Genomic DNA, 14,183 nt, shown 5'->3' on the forward strand with positions numbered 1-14,183 from the left:
GCTATTACGTGAGTCATAAGAAACCCTAATAACTCTCCTATGACAATATAATGAATCGAGCCTTTTTTATATATAATTAGAAAATATCATGCATTTCTCAAATTACTTCCTTTGGTATAGAAAAACCAATCAATATGCTAGAGTTTTCACCTGTTTTTAAGATTCAAAGTCCAACTTACTATAGAACTATAGAACCACATAATCATCAGCATAAGCTTCTTACAGATTTGTTTTTCTAGGATTGAAACCGGTGAATCAGACTGTAGATGTTATAATATGCAAGAAATGGGAAGAGAGACGGATTTGAATATTCAGAGAATGTTGCATGAACGTAAGCATCCAACGACTTTGAAAACTGCTTTAGGGAAAGTGCCAGGAGAAGATTACAAATTAGTTCAAATGGTTCAAATGGCTCTAAGCGCTATGGGACTCAACATCTGAGGTCATGAGTTCCCTAGACTTAGAACTACTTAAACCTAACTAACCTAGGGACAAGCCCGAGGCAGGATTTGCACCTGCGACCGTTGCAGCCGCGTGCTTCCGGACTGAAACGCCTAGAACCGCTCGACCACAGAATCCGACTTACAAATTAGTCTCCACCCATACCGTACACCAAGTGTGGAACGCGAGATGCGATTTAACCCACCATTGATAAACGAAGTAGCAGCCTAGGTTACGAACAGCTCGCAAGTCGCGACGTCATTTTGTATCTCCTAGATGACCGATTAAGCAGGGTATTTGGTACACATAATTATTATGATGCATTGTATTATCTGCTAATTTTTACCATTAGTGTTATAAAGTTATAATTTCCAAATACCTCCATGCAACTTTGTAACGTGCTTATTCTTTGTCAAATAAATATGTGTCATATATCAACTATTATACGTATCATATGATGATACGAGAAAATGATTTTAATATGATAACACGATGCAGGCAATAGACCAATAAGTTTTATGGAGATATGTATGTTAAGGTGGAAAATGAGCGACTGTGATATAACTAGTAAATCAATTTGAGAGCAGAGAATTACATCCGTCTGAAAGATGCTGTAGCAATGACGCAAATATAAATCCTAATTATATGGGCAAGAGGGTTATCCTGCCCTCTTCATTTGTGAATCACGATACCTGCATGAGTATACTCAAGACTCTTTCGCCTAAGTCCGCGCGTATGGTCCTCCTGGTTTACTCACAACCATCATGGAAGGAAGTAGTCTATTAATTATTACCGGGACAGGTTGCTATTGATAGATATGATATAGTTGCGAAAGTATTTAAGTTAAAAGTAAAGAAACTAATATCAGTTATAACTAAAGGAAACTATTTGGGGAAATGCTATTTTGTATTTATTCGGTAGAAGGGCAAAAGCGCTGCTTACCGCATGTACATATTTTGCTTTGGTTAAAAGACAAATTGATATCTAATCAGACTTATTACAACAGGGCGCAAATACGTGGTTCAACCACTGACAAAGAACTACACGAATTTATTGTGAAAAATATGATTCACGGCCCGTCTGGCTCTGTTATCAGTTTCCTTGCATGAAAGATGGGCAATGCACGAAAAAGTTGCCACCTAGGCTTTAAAACAGGGCTGGGCAAATACCGTTTCGCGAGCGCGGGTGCTCGCAGATGCCAACAAGGCCTGCCCGCGGCTCTCTCCAACTCTGACAGTTAGCAGTACCCCACCATCTACTCGCCTAGCCACCCACGCACTTTACTGCCCCGCGCGTAGCCATTTTGTCCGTTTACTTTCGTTTCTATTGTCTTTGTAGACATCGCGTTCGGTGTTTGGGAAACTGGATCAACGATTTAGTTTTGTTTGGACGAAAGCAATGATGTAAGTAATGTTGCTTAACTTGCAATCTTTTTGCGAGGGGTTGGTGCTCAGTTTAATGTGATTGAGTAGCTCCTCGATTTAGTGCCAATGCATTACACAGCAACGGCCAACGATGTATTTTCGTGCATGGAACATGATAGACAAGTACGAGCTATGTTGGGAAAAACTTACATCGATTGCAACAGATGGGGCTCCTGCAACGATTGGTCGGAAGTCTGATGTCGTTGCTTTGATAGGAAAGAAGTTCAAAGCCGTCGGTGTCCAGCAGGAACTACCAGCAGTACAATGCGTTCTCCACTGTGTTAATCTGCTAGCAAAATGTGCCATAATACTTGACGTCATGGATGTGGTTATAATAACAGTTAATATTTTCAGATCGCACAGTTTGGCACACAGACAATTCAAATCATTCCTGGAAGATCTCAAGTGTGAATACGGCGATGTTCCATATGTTTGTGAAGCACGCTGGTTGAGTCGTGGTGTTATTTTAGAACGATTTCTAATTTACCTAAAGATATAACGTTATTCAAGGATGCGAAAGGAAAACCGGTGAAACATTTGGGGGTTTTAGACCTTGCGTTTTTAACTGACGTAACCAACCATCTGAATACCTTTAATGTAGTTTTATAAGGTAGGAATAAGGTAATTAGCGAAGTGTTTGACACTATTTTGGCATTCAAGGGAAAACTGCTGTTTTGGGCAAAGTAACCGTCAGAAATGTCGTGTGTACGCTTCCAGAGGTTGCAATAGCTGTTATTGAAAACAATTTGGAGCTGGAGAAGCTTAAAGAACATTTTGATGGGTTTGTAACGGTGCTACGGCCTCTTGAAGGAATTTTGGATTATAGATTTGACCACTTAAATCGACTGGAATGCCATGTCAACCTTTCTGCGACTCCTTCAATGCAATCTTGTGCTGAAGGAGAAGTTTCGCTCTGCAGAGATCTTGGAAAGCTTCTACAAATATTTCCCACGTAAACAGTTTCCATTGTTATTTAAAACAGCTGCTCGTCTGTATAGTTTTTTCGGAACGATATACTTGTGCGAAAGTATTTTTCTCCGTAATGAAACTGACAAAATCGATGTAGTCTTACTGCTGTTCACCTGACTGGTGCAATGCGCCTATTCACCAGTAATTTCACACCAAATATCGAGATTCTAGCTCAAAATCATTGTAAAAACATCCAGAATAATGTAAATTAGTGTCTATGTCCTTTTCGTATGTAGTACCCCTCTTCTGAATTACACACATCTGTGTAACTATAACGTAACATATATAATACAAATGTGTTCGTTTCTTAATCCTTTACATCTGTAACCTATTAGTGGCCATGAAAATAGCAAGTGTTACTATGGTTCGAAACTGTGTTTCATCTGTACACGGCCTACCGTTGCATGGCGCAGGATACACAGACTTCGGGTCGTAATGTTTTACACTTACGTTCCACATACACATGTTGTGCCACATATGATTGGACTCCCGGGAACCTGTACCGGTGCCGAGTTCACGGAAGCCACATATGCTTGAAACGACCTCTGTCGTATCTGTATTCCACCTGCACTACGTACTTTAGCTTGACCATACTCAGCTGCGTGCGCGAAGCGCTCTCACAGTGGCACGGTTGCCCCCGGGCAGTATGCATACCCAAGCGGCCAGGCACATCACACGGCTCTGCTACCCGCACTACTTGCCCTTACAGGTGCTCAGCGTTGCCTTCACGGCTCACGGTGTCCGCGGGAAACCATGCGGGCAGCTCTCGTGCCCACCCCTGCTCTTAAAAGGGAACCACACACACTGAAAACGGATATTTTCCCTACCAACGAACAGTACAAGAAGAAAGGGGTCGGACGGCAATGATAAGGCTTCAGAACGACAGTTATGTTAATGTCGATAATAGTTGAGTGGTCCCCTGTACCCCAATTTTGTCAGTATTGTTTAATGTACATACGACTCTGGAGGCTTGCAGTTCTATGTGTGCTATAAAATATATCTGTCAAAACATTAACAAAAGCAGTGATAAAACTTTTTTAAACTTCAGAAACAAAGACCTTACAAATCCCATAAATGAAGTCCACACATCAATCCTGTCGTTATGTCAGCAGCAACAAAGTTGTGTGGCGTCTTTTAGGTTTCCAGCTACATGGAAGACGTCCCATCGTAACATACCTCAGTATTTACATAGATTATGGTGAAACAGTGCATTTTAATGAAAATAATTTGTGTGAGCAATGATTAATCCCCCAGAAATACTTCTGGGTGAATATTTTGATCTTTGTGCAAGATACGATTTCTCAAAAGTTCTATACGTTGAGGCGCCTAGATATTGTACTTGGATTACATAAAAAAAAGAATGGAAAAACTGATTTCAAGGAATTCCTTTTCACGATTGGCCAGGCGTTAAATCCAGAATTGATTTATGTAGAGTCTATAAGTAGCATATCAGCCACATGGAATGCTTTTGCTGGAAGATAATGCTGCACAGACCCAACCTGTTTTAAACACCCTAAAAACACAATGCTCAGGATTTACTAACATTCAGATGGGGATGTGAGGCCAAAGGCTTATTAGAACATTTGAATCACTAGAATCTAACACTGGAGGATACCATACAGTGCAGATCAGAGGCAAAGGTGAGACAGCTTCTTGCAATGTTAATAGAAATCTAAGGGCTTTCAGATCCACAACAATTGTGGGACAAATACGTAAATGACATGGCAGATGATATACTGCACAGATTTTAATCCCTTACTGCTACATACAATGACTTAACATGCAACGAAGCTCTCATGATGGCGGAAGACCGGGTAATAATGATAAATGCAATAGATTAATTTTACTTTGGATTTAGTAGACCCAATAGAAATGAAGGAATAAGTAGTGATCTACTAAGAAAAATGAGTTATACCACTGTGTCTTTGCAACAGCAACTTAATGCATATGCTGCGCATCTCCATCCAGAACAGACAGCAGTTTTCAACAATTTTATGAAAAAAATTGTGAGTGAGAAAGGTTTTTTTAAGATGATCTGGGAGGAACTGGCAATTTTTTCTTTTAAAGTTCTTTTGGCCCGAGTTCGCAAAAATAAATGAGTAGCTGTTGCTGTCGCCTACTCTGGAATAGCTGCCACACTACTGGACAGTGGCCGAACGGCGTCTCCAGTACTTAAACTGCCGTTGGATTTAGCACTCGAAAAACCACCTGTTTGTAACATCAATAAAAAAGCGATCGTACACGGAATTTGCAGAAGTGTAAGGTATTGCTTTGGAACGGTTGTACATTGTCCCACATAAGAGCAATTGAAGAAATAACAATGCAAGACACTGAAAGCAACCAACTATAGCGGGAGGAAAGGTCGTACTGTGGGCTGGCGATTTTAGACAGAACCTGTCCGCAGCAACTAAAGACACACCGGCATATGAAGTGAACGCGTGTTTAAAGGCGTGAGACTTACGGCAACATGATAAAAAATTTAGTTTAGAAACAAATATGCACGTAAAGCTGTACAATGGCATAGAATATGGACAATATGCGGATGCTTCTCTGAAAGTCGGCGAAGATCGTTTTGATAAAGGTGCCAACGACACGATTACATTACATCGCGAAGACCGTAATATTTTTTACGGTGCATTAGAGTTGATGACCGAAATTTATCCTGAACTGCAAACAAATACGGGAAATAAAGACTGGTTGTGTGAGAGTGCAAGTTTGGCGACGAGTAATGAATTTGTTGGACTGGTAAATTAAAGAATTGTATCACAAGTAGAAGGAGATATTGTAGAATATCTGTCTCTGGATGATATTATAGACGCTAAACAAGCCACCTCTTACCCAGCAGAGTTTCTTAACCGTCAAGATTGCTTTCTCATAAACTGATGTTCCAGTCCTCTTAATGTGAATCTTGAGGAACTAGCGGTATGTACAGACGTTGGGGTTCAATGCTCGTGTTCCTCTGCGTTAAGGAAACGATAAATGCGGATGATTATGAACTTATTTTACTGCATTTTCGCTGCGAACAGTAGAAGATCAGTTCTGAAATAATTGTTTGCATCCGCAAGACGAAGCAGCCCATCAAAAGTAGCATCTATCAGGTAATGGTTTGTGGACAGCTATAATCTTGTCCATAGTCACGACCTCAATCTAATGGATCACTTATAGGATGAGAATGTCGACTTCGCTCCAGTCCCCATCTCCCAAAATCAATGCAGTCTCTGGCTTTAACTTTTGGGGAATAAGGGGGCTGCCACTCCTCCACAGGCATTCAGACACCTCATTGACAGAGTCCCCCGCAGAGACGAGGCCTTGGTAAAGGCGAAGAGTGGAGACACCCAATATTACTGCTCGCTATGTGTGTCTGGACACTTTTGAGCAGATAGCGTAAAACTAGCTGTAAGGAAATCATATGCCAATTTTACATACGCAAAAACATTATGACCACCTGCTTAATAGTGTGTTTTTCCATATTTCTAATACAAACAGAAATTTAGCTTGGCTCGGGTTCTACAATCTTTTACTGGATTCCAGAAGTATGTGGCACTAGATGTCTAACCACAGGTGAAGCAATTTCCGCAAATTACGGGATAGTGTTTTACTGTCACGCAGCTGGTGCCCGATATGTGCTCCAGTGCCTATAGATCAGGAACATTTGCTGGCCAAGACAGCAACGTGAGTTCGCCATAATGTCTCTCAGACCACTGTAGGGCGATTCTTTCTATCACGGACAGCAATCCTGTGGAAGATGTCATCACCACGAGGGCAGACTTGAAGAATGAAGCGATGAAGGTGGTCCGCAATAACGTTCAGGTAGTTTACAGCTGTCATTATGCCCTCGATTACTACAACAGATTCCGTGGAAGCCCAAGTCAGTGTACCCCGTAGAATAATTGTGCCCCCACCAGCCTGAACATGTGGCGCGGTGAAGGACAGCGGGTAAGGGGGCAACCATCGACTTGGTGTAGCAAGAAATGAAATTCATTCACAGGAGACACGCTTCGACTGATCCACGGTGAGAAGTCGGTGATGCTCGGCCCACTATAGTCATAACTGACGATGTCAATACAGGGCCATTCTCACTTTGTATCATGGACAGCAATCCTGTGGAAGATGTCATCACCACGAGGGAAGACTTGAAGCATGAAGCGATGATGGTGGTCCGCAATAACGTGCACTGCTGTCATTAGTCTTCGATTACTACCACAGATTCCGTGGAAGTCCAACTCAGTGTACCCCGTAGCATAATTGTGCCCTCACCAGCCTGCATCTGTGGAGGGGTGAAAGACAGCGGGTAAGGGGGCTACCATCGACCTGGTGTAGCAAGAAATGAGATTCATTCGACAGGCGATACGTTTCGACCGAACTAAGGTGAAAACTCGCTGATGCTCCGCCCACTATAGTCATAACTGACGATGTCAGCACAGGAACACGAAGGGGTCGTGTGATGTGTAGCCTTTGAGCGGTGTGCTCCAAAACACTTGTGCCTGCAGCAGCATTGTACTCTCTTATCAGATTTGCCACAGATCACTGCCTGTCGTGGAAGACGCACGGGGGGATCCTCCTGCCTTTATATTTTGTGATGAAACGTTGTAGTCCAATACCTCACGGCCTTCTCGTTATTTCAGCATCCTTCAACCACTCCATAGGTGCTCACGAAAGGCGACCAGCTTCGCCGTTTTAGAGATTCTCCTTTCTAGCCACAGCACCACAACAATGTGTCCTTTGTCTAAACCGCTCATATCAGATGATTTCCGCATTTGCCGCCCGTATCTTCACTATAATGACTGCCCATTTGTCTGTGTTCTACTTTCTACCTTACTGCGTCACGTGCCCGCAGCACCACAAGGAGGTATTCGGTCTGGCGATGAGCAGTGATCTTAATGTTTGACTCTTCGGTGTACGCCGGCCGTGGTGGCCGAGTGGCTCTAGGCGCTTCAGTCCGGAACCGTGCGACTGCTACGGTCGCAGGTTCGAATCCTGCCTTGGGCATGGATGTGTGTGATGTCCTTTGGTTATTTAGGTTTAAGTAGTTCTAAGTTCTAGGGGACTGATGACCTCAGTCCCATAGTGCTCAGAGCCATTTGAGCCATTAACCATCTTCGGTGTACGGTTGGTAGCACTGGACAACTTCCCCACTAAAGTTGCTGGAATGCCCTGGAAAGTGATGCCTGCGTGCGTCTTTCGTGTTGCAGGAGAAGTTCCAGCGCGAGTTCCGGCTGCGTCTGCGCGGCTGCTGCCGTCAGCTGCGGCCCAGCGCCGAGGTGAGCGAGGCTGGGGGCCGCTCCAGCCGTCGGGGCCGCGAGCTGACTGACCTGGAGGCGCTGGGCACGCTCGCCTCCAAAGGGGCGGGCTGCCCCCAGGCCACCTCCCCGCCCCCTGACTCCGCGTGGCAGTCCTGCCGCGGACCGCCCCCACACTCGGCCACCGCCACCACGCTGCTGCTAGCCAGGTCCGCGTCCACCTCCAGCCACTTCGACGCCGTTGCCCAGCACCGCTACTGAGGGGCACGTGCTAGGTCCATCGATTCGTCAGCGTCGAGGATAACTACTGCGTAGAGGTTTCTCTAAAAACAGCACAGTTTTCTAGCTATGACAGTTTGCTGGGTGGAACACTTTGAGGCATTCGGTGTCCCTGCTTTCGGAAGGCCTGATATCTCTCTGTACTTGCTCACGTGGTACAGGTGCACTACAAGCTATTTATGGTGTCTACCTCAGAATGGGCCACTTGTATACCATACCAGCGCCATCTACCTCTTTTTGTTAGGTCCACCTACGTCAGCAACTGCTTTTGGAGTACCTCCCAGCACCACTGCTTAAGGACATATGTTGTGGCAAATACGGGAAAGCTGTGGCCTTCTACCACCAATTAGCCAGGAAGGTGAGGTAATCTGGTTTGTGTACCTTCCCGAGTTCACCGAGAAGGCCACTGCAGTACATTTGCGATCACTGTTTTAGAAAGGACCACTGTCCCTCTCTATCTCTTCATGTGTAAATGCTCAACTACAAGAGGACTGAGATCACTACTCAGAACGGAACGCTTCCACAGCTCACATGCTGCTGTTTCTGAGCCATGGTCTACCTGCAGCTGCTTCTGGCCTGCGAACAAGCAGCACTATCAGGGAATGGCCAGTGTGATGTGCTGTTGTGAATGCGGAAATTCTGTGAACGCTTGTCAGTGCTGAGAAGTGACATACGGACTGGAGTGATGACACTATATCGAGTCCTCATCTGTGTGTGGACTACCGAAAGACGTTTCGCGCCACTAATTTAGGAAAGGTTGACTTTCCATAATACCTCCTTCAGTTTGTAATGGTTCAGTAAGACCTGACTTCTGTAACCGAAGGTCGTAGCACTATCATACTACTCCCATTTATATGTCTATATGGTGTTTATAAATATATCTACAGTCCACTGTGTCGTTGCTGACAACTTATTATAGAACCTATCGTCATTCAGATTCAGCCTAGGAATGAGCCACTTTTTGTTAGTCTCTACTCACCTCTGCATGGTCCACTTAAAATATCTGGCGCCGTAACTTGCCTTTATACCCAAAATGCTAGATTCTACATTGGAGGTGCTCGTTTTGACGAAAGTTCGGATGAGCGCACCGGTCAGCTTGCTCTGTTAGTGAGAAGTCTGTTCTTAAACATGTTCGTCCCACACAAAGGAGTGCTAGTGTGCTACAACCGGGAAATTTAGCACGGTCACTGTTGATTCATGAATTTTTCTGTCAACTGGATGATTTTTGTAAGGAAGATGTGAACTAGAGATGAGGAGCAGAACAATTACGGCGTGGACAATTATAAATCGCCTCTATTCAGAAGGAATCTCATGATTAATGCTACCCATTAAAATTCAAGACTAACTACGTGCGATAACATATACTTGTATGTTGTGATGACAATCACGAAAGGAACTGTTTTGCCGACTACAGTTACAAGAACGTATAAATTAAATTCTTCGTGGTCTAGTTGTGCATTATCCAGATATCTAGATGGACCAACGAAGGAATTTGCCTGGAAGTGATACCACCTGATGTGCAGTACAAAGTTCACAACTAGATCGTAATAGATACATTTTTTCGCTCGTCCCAGAAAAGACGAATAATAGGACCCATTCAGATGAAATTTTTAGTGAGAACATATTTCATTACAAACTCTTGCCAGCAGTGTTTACTACAGCAGTGTTTACAATGGTTTGAGGGACATTCATATAGCATTACCGTCACACGCCGAACAAAATATATCTCAGTACAGAACACAGCCAACAACCATCGTGGTAGAAGTTTCTATAATCAGGGTAAGAGGTCTTCACAAAGTTTCAGCATCTTCTCTACCTTCATCGACATTTTAAGCTCGAGCTAATTTCACTGTTGGATTCTTATAGCGTTCTCAAAATTTCCGCGATGTCCTGGTTATCCGATCAGTCCTGCATTTCTTGTCTTAGCTTGTTTTCCTTAGAACACTACATGTTATAATTATTCTCATCATTTTCTTTTTTACTGTCTCGTTTCTATAGGACATATCCTGACATCCCATGTCTTATTACAGATGGTTGCAGATCCTATCTTCTCTTTTCGGGTCATTTCAATAGAATTTAGAGTGTTCAGTCACGTTGTCAATCTGTGTATCACATTAATATATCGCGTACTTTTAAAATCTGACAACTGCTTCAAGAGTCTTTTTATATTAGACATATCTGTGGCTTGGAAAGCTTTTGCTTTTGATTCAGTTTCTAATGTTGGCTATCTATGACATTGGAGGGTTTGATTCAGTTTGTGTATGTCTTCTTGTGAAACATTTTTCAATATTTATAAGTGACAGTCTTATTTTCAGCATATTATTCTATAATGGACTGAAAATATTACCGCCTGGTAATGTGCTCAGGAGGCCGCTCATAGAAATATTATAGTATACAAGGGAAAACAGAACCTGTCGTATATTCTGGAATTAGTTAATAATTTTTCTAGTTTCCGTCAACATGTAGTACTATTGATGTGTAATGACAACATAGTAAGTTAGACTCAACATTTTCTCATTTAAAATACTTGTAATCTATGCCTTCACGCATGGACAAATCCTATGGTAGGCGTAGAAAAAACACATGGATATCGATACTGATTGTTGATATTGCTGTTGATTTCTTTATGCTTAACACTCAATAGTTTTATTGTAAGGGCTGCATCTATGCAGATGTGAGGTACGAATCCACACTCAGATGTAAGAATTGTAGCTGTGTGTCAACAATACGTTTTCCAGTATCTTTCGCGGTCTATTCTAATATACGATACAGCTTATGCAGTGATATTGAACGGTTTCATTTATATTTTTAGCCTTATTTGTTGCGGTATAGACAGCTAGATAATACTTCGGCAGTTTACATTGAGAAACCGTCCCAGTGCACCATTGTTCAGGGGTGACTTCATTATTATTAGGCTACCTCACCAGGTACAGTTATTTAATGACGTACAATTAAGGGTTTATCAGCCGTATGTGTCAGGTATTGGTGGGTCGTCCGCTTTATACGATCGGGGGCCATGGTTTTCCATTTCTGACGAAACGTTAGGAACGACAAGCGTCATCGATCGCGGCCATAGAATCTCGAAAAATTCATCAGAATTTCTTGACGTAAGTTTTATGACCTAAGTCTCTGCTTGTAATTTGCTGCCTCTATAAGGCCAGGTGTAATAAACAATGGTACTGCTCTACAAAAGTCATTTTTACGCTAGCCGAAGTGTTTCTGATTCCCTGTGGCTATAGCAGTGCTGTTGCTGAATGCGGATAAAGACTCAGTTATCAGCTCGAAAAAAGCAGAGATACGTAATTGTATTTAATATATTTTTGTGCTCTTGGCACGCATTGAAATACCCGCGCCTCAGTACCGCAGCATGCCGCTAAAGGACCTAAAACAACAAAAGGCGCAGTATAGTTACAATGTTGCGGTAATCCGTTTTCCTCGTTTGAAAGGGAACAACGCTGCTACAGTCCATGCTGAACTTGTGGAAGTGAACGCCACAATTCCTCAAAACATGATCCAGTGCTTAGGAAGTGCTGATGTTTCAAATTGGGCTAAACAAGTCTGAATTATGGAAACGGAGTGACAGGTCATCTCTCTATGAAGAACCTAGAGTCACACGAGACATAGAATCCGTGATGATCGAACAATGGCCTTACACAAGCGAGGCAACTGTAGGGAAAGAGGAAATCAGTCAGTAATCTGGTTTCAGCATCATCAACGACATTTGTAACATGACAAAAGTCGCCACTTAAGTTAGTAACACCTGCAGTAAACGACCCCTGTATCACACAGCAATCCTTCCAGATCCAAATGGAGGTACTCCTCCGTCTTCTTCGTGGCCGTGGTGGTCCGGTGGCATCTTTTGCAGCTTATGTCATCTGCTTCTCTGCTCGCTCGATAAGCTTTTCATCCACTTCTCTGCAGAAGACATAACAGGCTAGACAGATCTCAAGTTGGAGCACTTTCGTAACGTCCATAATGCGTGTTAACCATTTTGCGGGCCATGAGGGATATTCTTCCCAATAAATGTATTTATTTACAGCGTTTATGGGAATACGTGTTGCAACTTCTGTACGCTCTTGGAGTCTAGTAACACTCCGCTGCACCAGCTGTGGTTTCTGCTGGTTGTGAAATATAGCATTGACGACTCTGGGAAGTATATATGCCACCAAACAAGAATGTTTTAACGGTTCCTGGGAAGTATGGTTATCAACAAAGTACTTTCTTAGAAGGGGCTTGGCTAGTATACTTACCACAAAATTAATATGCCACTTGTGGTCCTTGGGAAGCATAGTTACTACCAACTTAGGGGTATCCCAAAAGTTTTGGGGATACGTCTTACCACCGCTGTCCATGCCTGACATCTTGTGGTAGTACAGTCCACAAAATGTATGACAACTGCTACAACAATCAGTTTCTGTTTGTCGTGGGATCAACTGTTGTTGATCACATTGCTTCGCTTCTGGAATTTACATTATTGCGACCTGTATCAGCTCATACCTTACTTGCGTGATAGTTTCTAGAATTGTTTTCAAACTGTGGTAAGTAAACTTTAATATCGATAGCAAATATGTTTTTAATAAAGTGAAAGAAAACATGAAATAAAAACAGAAAACTGTTTTTACGTGTAATGGCAACACACAGCAGTCCACAATACGAAAGTCGGAAATCCATCTACCATTTTAGTTTTAATTCCTCACGGAGGACGCCGTGGTGATATACGTACCACCATAGTTTTTAATCCAACCTCACAAAAATAAAATAATAAAAAAGTAAATTATCATTTGATCACAATTCTAATAGGATAGCAAATAAATTATCTGCCCCGATTTGCTACAAAAAATGTCCTGCGAAAGGCCACATTGGCCGCCATGTCAACTATTGTTTCCCGCTGGGAATGGATTTCGTAGACATTTTTTCACAAACAGCCTTGTAAATCGATAACCGAGTTTCTGGGGATCTTGAGATGATCACTACAACTCACATCTCGGACAACATTTTAAAGAAAAAGAACTTAAATTTTAAAAGAGCAGTACGCCCTTGAATGTCAACGGGTCATGAACGGGCAACGCGATGCCTAGGGTTTTTTGAGACTTACATAGCGCAGTGCTGACTGATTATGCCCATAAAGGGCAGGCCATCACAGTATCAAAGGACCGAAATCTCCTGAAGAGTTTATGTGATGCTCTCATGAGGAGGTATCATGGGAAGCTATCAAGCATTCTGTAGATGACTCAGTCTCCAAAGCTGCTTCTTTGCACTATCAACTTTATCCTCACCTTCCAGATTCTCCAGACATGAGACCAAACGCATTTTCCCTTTTTTCTCAGGAGAATGCAAATTACGGGGCAAACATTAGTGACGAGATCATTTTCGAGGTGCTATGTTTACTGGAGAGCCAGAATGCATAGTTCAACAACCTGGGTTTCCACCACGTCATCCATCGTATGTGTGGCACTGTATGGCGAATGTGTAGACGAGGAGTAACACCATCGCCCTGTTTCATGGTCACAAATTGAGTTTTGTCCAGGCGATAACATGAATCCTTGTTGGTTTGTCTCAGGGGGTTCAAGGGACCAGACTACAAAGTCTTAAACTTTATGACTTCCTCTGGCAAAATTAAACCACTTGCAAAACACGTTTTAGCTTCCGTAAGGGACATATGAAAGTGCTTTATCAGTTGTACATTTTAATTGTCACGTTCTACTTAATTAGCGTTGAAGTTACTTCTTGGATAGGTAAGTTACAAAGATTATTCTACAGTGCTATATGTTCGAAACATGATTTCTATGTGGGTTTTCCACTGACATATACATATGCACAAAATACGAAA

Source organism: Schistocerca nitens, chromosome 9 (genome assembly GCF_023898315.1).
Source record: "Schistocerca nitens isolate TAMUIC-IGC-003100 chromosome 9, iqSchNite1.1, whole genome shotgun sequence".
Lineage (NCBI taxonomy): Eukaryota > Metazoa > Arthropoda > Insecta > Orthoptera > Acrididae > Schistocerca > Schistocerca nitens.